Raw genomic sequence first — 15246 nt, forward strand, 5'->3', positions numbered from 1 at the left:
AATTGCACGAAGTGTATACAATCAGCGAGACAAAAGTCGCCCTGAGTCCGTACGACGCCAAAGATATATCGTACCTGATTTGACCGACACGTTACCGTGGGAACATTACCGGATACCCTTGTAATGTAATGTAATATAATGTAATATAATGTAATATGATGTAATGTATGTATGTACGTATGTACGTATATACGTATGTATGAGGAAAACAAAAGAAACATATTTCTATCTTTCTTTTTTCTTTTTATATTTTATATTTTATATGCTGTATACATCTTACATATATTTTTTTATATTTTTACATATTTCAGATACTTTATATGTATTTCATATTCTTTATATGTTAAGAAAATAAAATACAGTTTGTACAAATTAAACCACATTATCCTTTTGTATCCAAGTGTTGTGCGATCCATCGAATCCCAACCATTTGACATAAACCTCGTCACCCTTTCTGTGCAGTACTTTTTCCACGAGATACACGTCTGGATAAGTCGCGCGATGCAACTCGTACTCGTAGAACGCTCCAGCGACAGATTTTTTGCGATAGTCCTCGAGTAGATAGGTTACGGGATTAGTACGCTGCACTTTAACGATCTTAAACAGTTCGAACAAAAATGTTGCGCTATATACTTCGACGGTTTTGGTAATCTTCGACCGCCGAATGAATTGGTGCGATATTTCGGATGGAATGTGACGAAGATCGAGTACAATCGCACGTCCTTTCAAACTTACGATCAAAGCATCTGCGGACAATTGTGTCTGCGGTTTCTCCGAACGGTCGACGACAATCGGTGTGAACTTAAAGCCTGACGATGCGCCGTTAAGACTCAGTATTCGTTAAACAGTTTTGCCGACATGTCTATGACATTCACGCTGACTGGGAAGAGTAGCGTCCTCGCGACACACTACCATCCAGCCATAGATTTGAGCGACGGTGATTACGAGCTCGGTCTAACGAATTTTGAGACTTATCATACGATATCGAACGTGAATTCCTGGAATAATAAATTTTATTTCGATGAGGATGACACGGAAATTACGATTCCCGAGGGATCGTACGAGATACACGTAATACACGAATTGTTGAAACGTACAATTTCACGGAAACGCCCGCGACGCGTAGTTCGCTCCGGCAATCGTGTCGACAAACCCGGTGATATCACGGTGATATCGCGAGAGGAGACCGTTCGAGCGAACGGTGACGAAAACGAGGCTGTAGAATACCCGATAGTGCTCCGTGCTAATTACAATACGATGAATAGCGAGATCAAGTGCGCTTTCAGAGTAAATTTTAATAAACCCAACAACATTGGATCGCTGCTGGGATTCTCGTCGAAGCGTATATTGCAGCCGGGACAATGGCACCAATTGGACATACCGATTAATATCATCAACGTAAACATTATCCGCGTAGAGTGTAACGTGACCGCTGGTGCGTATAGCAATGGCAAACGCGTTCATACGATACGTGAATTTTTACCGAGATCATTTACCTGCCGATCATCGCGCGGAGCATTACGGATCTAACGATACGCGTTGCGTATCAAGACGGACGATTGCTCGATTTTCGAGGAGAAGAGATCACCATCAGATTGCATGTACGACGGCGACAAAATTAGCGTGCGATACATGAGATGCTCGTGTTGAGCGGAGCGAAAGACGCGAGAGATAACGCGACAACAACGACAACAACGTCAGCATTCGCTAATATCCAATTATCCGCTTGCGTCAAAAAAAAGAAACTCAACGCGTCAAACGTTGAATTTTTGCAATCTTTGGGATTCGCGGTGCGAAATACTGTGAGAAAACATGACCGATATCCTTAACATCGAAGGCGAACCGGTCTTTGACGATCGTATCGTCAAGATCGAGACTCACGCGTACAACCCGTACGCCAATACGACGTTTGAGCACAGCGATAAGATACGAATACCCACACAACAACAGGATCTGTATACGTTGCCGTATGAGAGTTTTCTATACATCGAGGGAAAACTAAAGATAAACAAACCAGCTGAAGAGTTTGATGTGGTACTGGGAAATAATTGCGTCGCGTTCATGTTCGATGAGATTCGATACGAACTCGACGGTGTGGAGATTGATCGTAGCAGAAATGTAGGAATAACCAGCACACTCAAGAACTGTGTAACGATATCATCCGATAGAACCGTGATTATGAGGAACGCCGGCTGGGATGTGCATACTAACACGAATGGATACTTTAATTTTTGCGTACCGCTCTACATGTTATTGGGATTTTGCGAGGATTACAGGCGCGTGGTGATTAACGCTCGTCACAAATTGATCTTAATACGATCGCGCAACGACAACAATTGCCTGATTAGAAATTTGGTGTTGGAGCCTGTGATCGACATATTCAAGATACAATGGCGAATGCCGCACGTCGTATTGAACGAGATTAACAAGTTGTCGATGCTGCGCGCCTTGGAAAGCGGACAATACCTCAGTATGGGTTTTCGCTCGTGGGATCTGTACGAATTTCCGCCATTGCAGCGTACAACCAAACATTCGTGGCCCATTAAGACCGCGACTCAGCTGGAGAAGCCGCGATACGTTGTTTTCGTTCTGCAGACAGGTCGGATACGAGTCGATTCGACGACTGCAAATTGACCAACGTGAAACTCTATCTGAACTCGGAATGTTATCCGTACGACGATATGAATCTGGATTTCGATAAAAACAGATGGTCGATTCTGTACGAAGGGAAACGTTTCTGCAAAAATTATTACGGATATGAGTATCTCGAGCCGAGTCTCTCCGACACGCAATTTTTACGTAACGGTCCGTTCGTGATCATCGATTGCTCTCGACAAAACGAATCGGTCAAGAGCGCAACCGTGGATGTGAGATTGGAATTCGAGTGTAAGGAGAACGTGCCGCCGAATACCACAGCGTACTGTCTCATCATCACAATCGCGTGATTCAGTACAACCCGTTGACCAATGTTGTGCGCAAAATCACCTAAGTGTGGGGGGAATGAGACGATATAAAATCTATAATACATCAGGATCAATCGCAGTCTTCTTCTTCTCGACGTGCTGATATAAAAAACGTCATGTCCGTATCAACGTTCGTGGACCTACAAGGATTCTTCGTCGGGATGAAATTTGTCGTAAAGGAAGTGGCGGTGTTGAGAAAGGGGACCGTTCTGGCGCATTACATTTTTACATACTCCCTACCATGGAATCTCCTCACAAAATCCGACAAATCGTGTGCTTCCTGGCTGATCGCGAATCACTATGGATTACGATGGGAAGACGGAAACATGCCGTACAGCATGGCTAAACGCTTGATTACATCAGCCGTGCTTGGTACAGAAGAGGATGACGAGACGTTGACTCTCGTGTACGTCAAGGAATGTCAGAAACGAAAATGGCGGATTTGCTTGAGAATTTTGCGAGAGAAAATTTAATCATCGAGACTTTGGATGCTGATTACGAAGATATTGAATCTTTAAATAATCTAGATGTTACTAATACTATACGATGCGGAAAACATGTTAAGAATTGCGCATTACAGAATGTATTAAAAATATTTAGCTGGTGGTCGCAATGCCAAAAAAAATTGCAATATTTTTATAAATAAAATGTGTAAACGTATTTAATGTTTTTTATTTCTTATTCTCCTCACTCCTTTCCTCGCGAGTCATTTCTAAGAATTCTTTTTAACGTTGACCGTTTCCCCTTCTCCTAAATTTTCAGAGCAATAATCTCCCATCGCATCATACGTTGACCGTTTCCCCTTCTCCTAAATTTTCAGAGCATTGATCTCTCACCACATCATACTTTTGAAAAATAAGCGTATCTTCACGTATCATGTATATTCGATTAATTTTTATATGATCAGTGTCGTGTCAACTGCTAGTACCAACGATCCACTTCTCATAACCGAGAGACAAAATGTACTCCGTTGAAGGAAGCACCAGCAACAGTTGCAAACGCATGAATTACTACGTTCTACGAGACGAAATTAAGCCGTGCAAGAAACCACGAGATGAAATTAAGCCGTACAAGAAACCACTTGATTTGTAAGTATCACAAATGTTTCATACATATATATATATATATATATATATATTTCATATATTTTTTCCATGCTATTTTATATTTTTTGTATTTTTCTGATGCGATAAATCTCGTTGTATACCACGTATTTTGGTACGCAGATTTGCTTTGACGCGCACTGCTTATAAATACTTGGATATCGGAATCAGCGTTGGAATAACATCTTATCGTGGAACTGCATCTGGGCGATAACCGAGGCAACCAAATCGTTTTGTCTATCGATACATGGGAATCGCTAATACTGAAATGAGACGGACGTTGAACAACTTGTACAGACGCCTAATCATGCACCGATATGGATTAACGATTTAACAATTGAGATTGTTAAAATAAGTGATGCGAGTGTTGTCAAACTTACGTTGCGCGATTCTTGCTTGTACATGAAACCGTCAACTATATTTTTCTTATTCGAACTCGAACACTGTGTTAATCACGAATATTTGAAGCTGTGCGAGAATCTAGAAGCTGTAAATGAGAGTTTCGATCAATTTGTTCGGAGTTTGCAAAGTAATATGTTTGGCGCCGAGAGAGATTCTGCGGTTAAAATCTTGCGCGAAGTCTATGATAAAACATCTATCATAGATTGCGAACTATTAGCTTATGCTGTGGATGAAATTTTGTCTGAAACCTTGAGACGGAGTGATGTATGGTAATATAAATAAATAAATAAATGTGTTAAAAAATGAAAAAAATGATTATGTATTTCTTTCGCTTCCCTTCCTTGCATATCCTCAGTACAAACCGCGCGCGATCTTAAGGTACGATGCCGTAATGCGTAGGAGAAGGATGGCGCGAGGCGTTCGCATGAGCGTGGTAAAGGGATAGCGTTCGTAAGTCGGTGCGATAAGTATAGCGTTCGTAAGACGGTGAGTATGAGGGAGATAACGCGAGGCGATCGCATGCACGCGTGTGGGAGAAGGACAGCGCGAGGCGTTCACGAGTAGGAAAAGGATAGCATTCTATGTGTGTGCGAGAAGGATAGCGCGAGGCATGCATGTAGGAAAAGGAAAGAAGAAGGTGCAGAAATAATTGATACTTTAATTATAATTATAATAATAATAAGTTTATTTCATAATTGTGTGTATATTACAATGTGTGTGTGTGTGTGTGTGTGTGTGTTAAAAGTAATAATAAAAATAAAAAATAATAAAAATAAAAAATAATAAAAATATATATACAGGTGGCGCTCCTTCTGAAACAGAAAAATAAAAGTCTTATTAGTATACTAATTTAATTTTTTTAATATTTAATATTTTTTAAAAATTGATACTTACAATCAACCCCATAATTCCTCTATGTCCTCCTCGTAGGGTTCGAGGCCGAAGAGACGTCTCAGGTCTAAATAGAGACCGTCGGAGCCATTGTCTTCCCATACGTCCTCACGCAAATAGCGCTCGTGCCGCCGCACCGCTCTCACAAATTGCCGGCGTTCAATGTTTACAAATCCTGGGATCTTTATATCCATTTTACTATCGTACTGTAAAATAAAATTAAAATTGAATAATAATATATTATAAATAATTAATACAACGTAAATGTAATATAAAATAAAATATGCTACTTACTCTTTGGAAAACCACTAAATTCAGCAGGGCTCTCAGCAGCCCCATCACCAGGTCTTGCGACCACCACGACGCGTTATAGCGTTCTCGGCACAAAACTAATTCAATTAATGACGGCATTTTTTAATACCTTATTAATTAACTTAAATTTTTTTTCACGCTTTTCACCACGTAGCGTTCTCACTGGTAACTCAAACGATACTATCCTGTCGCATCGGAAAAATCCAGATCTGCTGCGGTAGTGTTTATTACTGGCGCGTTTAAGTGTGTCGGAGAACACGTGCGAAGGAAAAGCACTTGACTTTTCTTCGAGCGACCAAAATTTTTCGTTATACACTTTTGACATCTTTTGTTGACTGCGTCTATTCTTCTCTCCCTACCAAGCAGAACCCAAGCTATTGCAACTCAGAGAATAAAAAAAGGGGGGGAAATTATATATATATATATATATATATATATATATATATATAACAGCTAATAACAGCTAAGTGAGAAAATCCCATATGGCCCCTATTAAATATATGGACCATCCATACACTGCGTGTAGACCGTAGCCGTGTACTATTGTGTCCAATACCAGTTTAAAAATTCTTACATCCAGGTAAATTCCCATTATTCCAGCGCTAATATTTCCAAAAATTAAAAATTTATCCCAAAATTTCTGCCATATAGAGATTGCAATTTTTTCCACAACACTTTTATCTAACAAATTAGAAATGGAGCCGCCTTGTATGGATGCGGATCTTCCCATTACTCCTCTCGCTATACTATTAAGCACCGCAGGTCGTTCAACTAGGAACATTATGTGATCTCTCAGGTCTTCCAGATCATTTTCGGTATATATTTCGCTTGTGGCGAGTGCTCCTGGGCTTGTATATTTCCAAGTAGGTTTAGTTAAAGGTTTCATAATTGTAAGTGGCATAGTGTCAACCGGTCTGGGCGTGAGTTTATACCAAGAATCTCCTAAGAGGTACATGGCAGGAGCGAATGCGTTACATGCAGTTTGTATTCCTTGACGCAACAAAATGTGCGTTTGAGGTGTTAAAAAATATGTTTAATTTCCGCGCAATACTGATAATTGATCATAGCATTTGTCCGTTCGAGCTAGTCTTACTTCGACCGGTATACATTTGACTATGTGAATTACTTCTCCCGCCAATAATGCCATGTAACCGGGACCTTTCATTAAATAGTATGCAAAAATATCTGGTGATTGAGTAGCTATTGCCAGTGTGTTTTGCAACAATTGTTGCTCAAGATTACATTGTTGTAGCAAAATATCCCGGACGAGCCCCCAAAATTACTTATGTTACGTCCAGACTCAATGGAAGGAAGAGTCAGCGGGAGGGCGTAACCTACTTATCTCGAAACACACTCTCTCTCTCTCTTTTTTTTCCGAGACAAGTGTTTCCGAGTCAAACGAACCATACAGGGCCTTAGATAGGTCAACGACCGGAAGGGTCGCTCTACTCTATCGAAAGGCCGTTCGATCGGTGGTCCCTTTTCGGTAAAGGAACTGAATCCTTATTACCCAGGATGGGACCCTGTGCGATTTCGGGTAACAGGAAGGAGGTCGGGTTAATAAATTACTCGAATTTTAAAGTTTAACGTTGCATTTATTCAAAAAAAATAAATGAATGATTTTAAAAAGGATAAAAATTAATAAAGAACATTTAGTTCGGTTTACGAAAGCTTATATGCAAAATACATGTTTTTAAATTCTAATGTGTAATTGTAAGTATTCGTGTGCATGAGTATAGGTAAAGGAAAATTATGTTCTCGGGTGTTACAATAAATACGGAGGACATCAACCGGAATTAAACGGGGAAAGTAAAATTTAAGTTCCGGTTGGAGATTTACAATATAAAGTTTAAATAGTTATAAATTATAGGAAAAATTAAAAAGTAAGGGAAAAGGTAGGATGACTATTAAAGATCCCGGATTAGTACGGTAGAGGGGGAAGGGAATTTCATCCAGAAGACCTCGATAGGGACGGCTAGAGGAAATCGGGAACCAGGGACAAAAAATGGAATCATTGAACCAGGTGGATTGGTTCGAAGGATCAGATGGAATTGGTCAAGGTCCACTATATCTGGACCGACCCGATAATCCTCGTCTGTAAGAGGTACAGGATAAGGAGGAAATTGACTTAGGAAATATCGGTCTTCCCTATCCCGGTCTTCGAAAAGAGACTCCGATTCTCCTTCGGGATCGGAAGGTTCCGATTTGAAATCTTCCGGTTCCTCTTTGAGGTCGGGACACTCTTCCGCGAACTCCCGGAGGGCTCCGTCTAAGTCGTGCGACGCTCCTGAGAGGTCGGGCGATTCTAGGCGTGAGGAGGAGGGGGGGAGTAGGAATCCTAGAGGGTTGATGTTGCTCAGAAAAGATAGGTAAACGGTTAGGAGGGGGAGGGGGAGTAGGGTTTCTCAGAGGTTGTTGGAAATCATCGAAAGCGGGGGAATATCCGGAGGGAGAAGGGGAATCAGGATTCTCCAGATGAAGAGATTCAGAGGAGGTAGATGGATGTTCAGGAGGAGAAGGTGGAATAAGATTTTCCGACCATGGAGGGTGTTCAGGGAAGGTAAGCGATGGGGGACGCTCGGGGGAAGAGACGGGAGAATAAGAAGGGTGAGAATAATGAAAAGAGGAAGTTGGGAGATAAAGTGGTAAGTTGTGTATTTTGTGTGTTCGTTTTTGCTTGTTATATATATTAATTAACCGATGCGTTTACTTGAAGATGCGTTGATAATTGTAGTAGCTAATTAGCTGCGACTGTTGCTGCAGATCGGAATGGACTTGGGAGTGATGGCTCAGAAACTCAGCCCTGTCGTGTTGCCGGATGACCACGGTTGTTGGCACTTAGCACTAAGTCCTTCACTTTTATTTAAACTTGGTCTCTGTACAATTCTGAGTCGCGAATATCTGGTCTCGGAGCTGATTACTAGTTATGTAGTGAATCGTTTGAAGAGTGAAGACGGAATGAATTTTTGAGAGGAGCTTTCGCATATCTTCGAATCTTAGCGTCTCCCCACGTACCCTCTCCATTAGGCAGTCAGAATTTCTTTTTTAACAAATCAAATCCTTACTATCTACCCCTCTCATGAGTAGGAGGTGTTGCCCTTCCAGAAGAAGGTCCAGAAATTGCATTCATTGGTGTAGGCTTTTGTTTTTAGAAATTAACCCCAGCCTCTTGGAGAGTCCGTTAGGATCGGCTAAGTTGACATTTATTATTCCTGTTGGAATTTATTTCAAATAGATATCATAAGAGGGTAGTCTGGCAGGCGAGCATGTGGTGTCAAGTATCGCGAGTTTTGCTTACGGATTCGAGTTTCATCAGTAAACCGTCGTCCGTGTTCCTCTCCTTATTCTTTTGTTCTAAACTCTTAAGCCCATCACGCGGCTTTAGAATTGAATGTTTCATCATGTCCGCGCGCACATGATCTGGGTGTCTATCGTTCGAGGGTTTCTTATCTTTGTTTAAAATTCTCAAATTTTGACGTGGGCTTTAGTTCAGGAATATTTATTGATCCGTCTCATTGAAAAAAAGAATTTTATAGTTCTGAAAAATTAGTCTCGCCTGCTAGATATTCGTTTGGTTTATTGTTTATGTCAAGTGCAAAGAGTTCCAGACCGTAAACGTTTAATATTACATGAAAGAAAAGAATCGTGGAGTCCACTAGACGTAACAATGATATACGGATAAAATAAAAATAAAATATAAGGCGACGCTCCATCTGAAACAGAAAAAAATACGTCTTATTAAAATATCTAGTTTGAACGTTCTAAAATTTTAAAAATAGATACTTACGATTAATTTTACGACCTCTTACTCGGAGGCTCGTCCCCACGGTTCTTCCGCCACGTCTTCCTCCTATGGCTCGAGCCCAAACAAACGTCTTAACATTAAATAGAGGTCGTCGGGGTCGTTGTCTTCCCATATATCCTCACGCAAATCGCGCTCGTGCCGCCGCAACATTCTAATCATTTGTCTGTCTTCAATATTTATAAATCCAGGAATCTGGATCTTGCAAGTAAAGTCGTACTATAAATCAAAATTGTATTGTAATATATTACAAATAATTAATATATTACAAATGATTAATATGACATAAAATAAAATATGCTACTTACTCTTTGGAACACCACTAAATTTAATAGGGCTTTCAACAGCCCTATCGCTACATCCTCCGCCCACCATGCCACGTTCCACAGCCCGCGGCGCAACACCATTTCCATTAATGATGGCATTTTTTTAAATTCTCTTCAAAATTAATACACTTCTCACTTCTAACTGACGTTCACTCTGCTAACTCTGACGATACTATCCTGTCGCATCGAAAAAATCCAGATCTGCTGCGGCAATGTTTACCTTCGTTCTTCATTGTATATTTTTCATCTATCGCGTTGCTTTTATTTTGTTTATAATAAATTATAGCAGCCGGACATCGGCGCTACAGTGTGAGAGGAATCTGGATCTCGCAAGTAAAGTCGTACTATAAATCAAAATTATATTGTAATATATTACAAATAATTAATATATTACAAATGATTAATATGACATAAAATAAAATATGCTACTTACTCTTTGGAACACCACTAAATTCAATAGGGCTCTCAACAGCCCTATCGCCACATCCTCCGCCCACCATGCCGCGTTCCATAGCCCGCGGCGCAACACCGTTTCTATTAGTGATGGCATTTTTTTTATATTTTTTTTAATCACTTCTAACTTGTTGGACTGACGTTCACTCTGCTAACTCTGACGATACTATCCTGTCGCATCGAAAAATCCAGATCTGCTGCGGCAATGTTTACCTTCGTTCTTCATTGTATATTTTTCATCTATCGCGTTGGTTTTATTTTGTTTATAATAAATTATAGCAGCCGGACATCGGCGCTACAGTGTGAGACGATATTTGTTTATAATGTTTATAAATTCTCGAGCAGTTGGAAATCGGCGCTCGCCTTTGTAATACACCCCGCCGATTATGCTCCCGCGATAAGCATTCCCCCGCCCGCCTGACGTCAGTCCCCGCGCCGCCAAAATCCCCCTCCGCCCGCGTGACGTCATGCCCCCTCGCCCGCGACGTTTCCCCTCGCCCCGCATTTCCCTCGGAGGACCTGAGTTAGAACTGTCCCTATTCATGACTGGAAAATTGGTTCGGAGATCCGTTCGGTTCCGGTAATGTTGGTTGATGCACTCAAGGGCACTCGTCACTTGTCCGCACGATTATAAAATTTTTAGCACGTCTAACGTGAAACTCCTTGCGCTAGCACGATCGCAGAGAGAACTTTCTGAATCGAGATGCGAAGATGGACTGACTCTCCTGAGGGAGGATTTCGCGTACATCGAATCTTGGCGTCTCTTCGCGTACCCTCTTTATTAGGCAAACAATATTCCTTTTTTACCCAATCAATTTTTTAAATGGTGCCCCTCTCATGAGTTGAGGGTGTCTCCCTTCCAAAAGAAGGTTCAGGAGATTGCGCCTATTGGTGTAGGCTTTTTGTTTTAAGAAATTAAGTCTCGCCCACTGGAGAGTCCGCCATGATCGGCCAGGTTGATTATTCACTTGAGTTTTATAACAAGCAGATAACGCGTAAGGTTGGTCTAGCAGGCAAGCTCGTGGTGTCAAGCGTCGCATTTTTAGTCGCGGATCATAACTACGTTGATAAGACATAGCTCTAGTTCTTAGGAGGGCCTTTGTTCGAGACTCTTCTTATACCGCGTTTTCACTAGCGGCTCTCAAGAAAAAAAAATTATCTGATCCGTTTGTTTATTTCTTGCATGCGCATTGTTTAGATTTCGAGCCTTCTCATGGTTCGAGTAGCTTTTAATTGTTGTTTAAAATTCCTGATCTTCTAGCGGACCTTTGTGTTCGAATATTTATCGCGCATGGTTTAGATTCTGAAGTATTAGTCTCGCCTGCTAGATATTCTTTTAGTTTATTGTTTATGTCAAGTGCAAAGAGTTCCAGAGCGTAGGTTTAATATTACATGAAAGAAAAGAATCGTGGAGTCCACTGGACGTAACATTATTATATCTTTTAAAACAATGCTGTCCCCTACTTATTTTTTACGAGAAATTACTCAGAAGAACTCCTATATAACATATTTAAGTAGCGATGAAATCGGAGATGTGTTACTTTTTATGCAGTTTTATTATATTTTTTTTTAATTTTGAGTTTTTTGCTATTATTGTACAACCAAAACATATTTAAGAAGAGCTTATCAAAATCGCTAGCTAAAGTAATTTTTATTTTTTCAGTGAAATATCTTTATTGAGTAACTATTGCTTTCGCATTAAAATGATTTCAGTTTGTCTTAGATAGGCTCGACGGCGTTAATGTAATTCCATTGGCGCGCTCATTATTCTTATTACGGTAATTTTACTATCTTCGTAAATGCATAGCTTTTGCGATGATTTCTTAACAAGAAAATGCGCGAGTATAGTGATTGGAGTCATTTCAGTTGAAACTGATTATATGAAAGTTCGAAGGGAATATTACTTCTCTGCATCTTAGCGATCTCAGGCTTGGAAAAGCGAAATTATTCATCTATGAATAAGGATTTTTATATATCGTTCCAGGACATATCATTTTTTACGTATCGTTTTAGCTGTTTCACTGTCGCAAAATGTAATATACTCTAACCAGATTTATAGTCTAAAAATGTAAATTATAAAATTTCGTGCAGCTCGTTCGATAATTAAATCGATCAATAATACGATAAAAGTGATAAATCAAAAGATATACGTACGCCAGAGCGAAAAATAAGACTCACGGAAATGGAACGCGTTGATCGAAACCAGTACAGAATCGAACAACGATGAATGTACCGGAACACCAATCCGCCTGATTTAATGTCATTGGATCCATAAATTTCATATAGATCCGCGTGTCATAATCCTATATTGTATAATATTTTATATGCGCCGAATATTTGATATATAGCTATTTTAATGTATAGTGTACGCAAAAGTCAATCTCGCTAATAAAACAAATCATAATTAATCTCGCAAATTTAAAGGAATTATTTCGACTAAGAAATATATCACATAAAGTAGTCGCCCGAAAAGCTCAATTTCCGATTTATGATATTTTTTTTTTAGCAGCGATAATTTAATATTTTTAATTTAAATTGATTTTAGATTAATAACTTTAGCAATGTTTTTATTTAAATTAATTTTAAATTAATTTTATATATATGTGTGTGTATATGTAAAACGATCTAGTGACGCGACTTTTCTTATTTTCTCAAAAATGAGATCCATTAAATTGATCTGTGTATTTGAATTAAAAGCAATTTACTTAATTTCAGTCGACGCGGTCTCTACGAGTCTTTTAAATGAGCCTTGCCTAATTAAATGTAATTGGTTTATACACCGCAAGTGTCGGCAATCTGTTGGAGCGTTCAATCAAGATAATAACAAGTATCATTATAAAACAGCGTCGAGAGAGAGAGAGAGAGAGAGAGAAAATATAGGTATATTCGTGTATTCGTATGACTTATAAAAATCTAGAAATAATGAGTGCATTACTTATCGATTTTTTATTTCTTTTTTTATTAACAATACATATTTTCACAAACGCGTTGTGATAATTTCACATATCTATCTCAAAAATTTTTATTATCCATTTTTTATAAAAATTCAAGAGTGAGTCATAAAATCACATCGCGACAATAAGTAAAATTCCTATGAACTCCTTATAATCTCTCTATTTTGTATATAAAATTATTTTATTAATTCTTTTAATTTATATATTTTTTTCATTAAATAAATTTATATTTTCATCATCTCTGTTTTTAATTATTTTAATTATTGGTTTAATCATTGAATATTTAAAAAGATCAATTATTATCCATCAGGATCATTTATTATCCATCTTGTATAAAAATTCAAAAATGATAGTCGTAAAATCATATCAGTAATGAGTATGTGACAATCAGTAAATTTTCTATGAATTGTTATAATCTCTCTATTTTGTATATAAAATTATTTTATTAATCTCTTTACTTTATATAATTTTTTTTTTCAAATAGAATTATGATATTCTTATCATCTCTAGTTTTAATTATTTTCATTATTGATTTAATCATTAAACATTTAGAAAGATCAATTGTGCATATTTATCACAGCTGATACTGTCACTACACATAAATATAAATATATATATATATATATATATAGTATTTTAATTTGTAAACAAAACTTTTATTTATCTATATACAATATATTCTTATATCACCTATTATTTCTATGCATTTGAAAGATGCTTTTTTTAAAAAATCCCGACGATAATCGCACTATTCGACTATAATTGCCATAATTGCCAACGAGCTCTCTTCTGGAATTCCCTCGGGATTAAATATGATGGACGATGCGAAGAGCATTGAGTCGATCAGAACTGACACCTCATCGAGGAAAGGCCGAGGAAGCAACGCGGACCCCAAGACAACGTTAACGGTACACTGATTTACAGCCGGAATATAATAATGCGAGCGGTCGACGTTGCGCCCACGCGGTCCGGGACATAGACGAGCGATAGCTAATTTACAGGATGGTAATGCGTTCTCTCTCTCTTTCTTTTTCTCTTTCCCCGCTATGCTAGAAAATAATCCCGCCTACGCGCACCGCGGCGACCGCGTAATGCGAAACTCCAGCTTCGGGCGAAGAAGGTGTATATCAAGTAGCTGTGGAACGTCACCGATCTCTCTTTTTTTTATTCGGACCGGTAGGGCGACCGCTGGTGGAGGCACGAAGTCGCGGATCGATGTAATTTCAGGAAGATTGAATTTTCGCGAGACACAATCGGAAATTAATATTATCGAGGGTTACCCCGACTCCGCTTCCGGAACGTCCGGTCACGTCGAGCTCACAATGATTTACTCCGGTCGATAATTCGATATGCAAATTATATTCGTACAGAGAGCGGGAATCAGTTACCTCCGCCGGCTTAATCGAGCCTCACACCGAATCTGAAATTTATTACTGGTTTCGCACGAGATGTTTATTCATAAATCGAACGTACCGGAGATACATGAGCAGAATAATCCGATGATATTGGATGACAGTTGCGAGATAAATTAATACGATTTCCAAACGCGTTTTTTCACACTTTAACAAGAGTATAATATATAAACTTGTATTTTAATCAACGTTTATTAGCGAGGAGAATAGAAAGAAAAATAAGAACAATGTGTATAACTGCTGATATATTGTTTTCCAATCGAGATCAAGTCCGTTGAATTCCTCAATTCTGACGATCTTAAGACCCGGTATGGATGCTGCTTAAACATCCAAGTCGATGCACGCATATCTCGCAGCAGCAACACAGTGGTGTAAAACCGAGGAATGTCGATTTTCTCGACGGTGATTCTCATTAATCACACGCACGGTATCCTCACGTGGGAATGTTGATAAAACACCTTGGTTGAGGCCGGGCTGATTTTTTTGATTTTTTCCTTCCGGCCGATCGAACCCTTTGACTTTTCTCTTCCCCTTTTTTTCTCTTCCCCTTTTTTTCTCTCTCCTTTTTCTTTGCCCCATCGCTCTGTCGACACCTTAATAGGATACGACGCGAGATTTAGAGTAACGT

General features: G+C 39.1%; 1 protein-coding gene and 2 pseudogenes across 1 annotated transcript in view; 2 read left to right on the forward strand and 1 right to left on the reverse strand.

The window, feature by feature from the left end:
- The window catches only part of Wb (wing blister), a 227041-nt gene that overhangs the window by 116310 nt on the left and 95485 nt on the right, over nt 1-15246 (forward strand). The window lies entirely within an intron of this gene.
- On the forward strand, nt 3924-4805 carry LOC138938835 (uncharacterized; annotated as a pseudogene).
- On the reverse strand, nt 5365-6929 carry LOC138938840 (uncharacterized; annotated as a pseudogene).

This window comes from Polyergus mexicanus, unplaced genomic scaffold (assembly GCF_030449975.1).
Source record: "Polyergus mexicanus isolate NDT 795.1 unplaced genomic scaffold, iyPolMexi1.0 SCAF_1, whole genome shotgun sequence".
In the NCBI taxonomy this organism is placed as follows: Eukaryota; Metazoa; Arthropoda; class Insecta; order Hymenoptera; family Formicidae; genus Polyergus; species Polyergus mexicanus.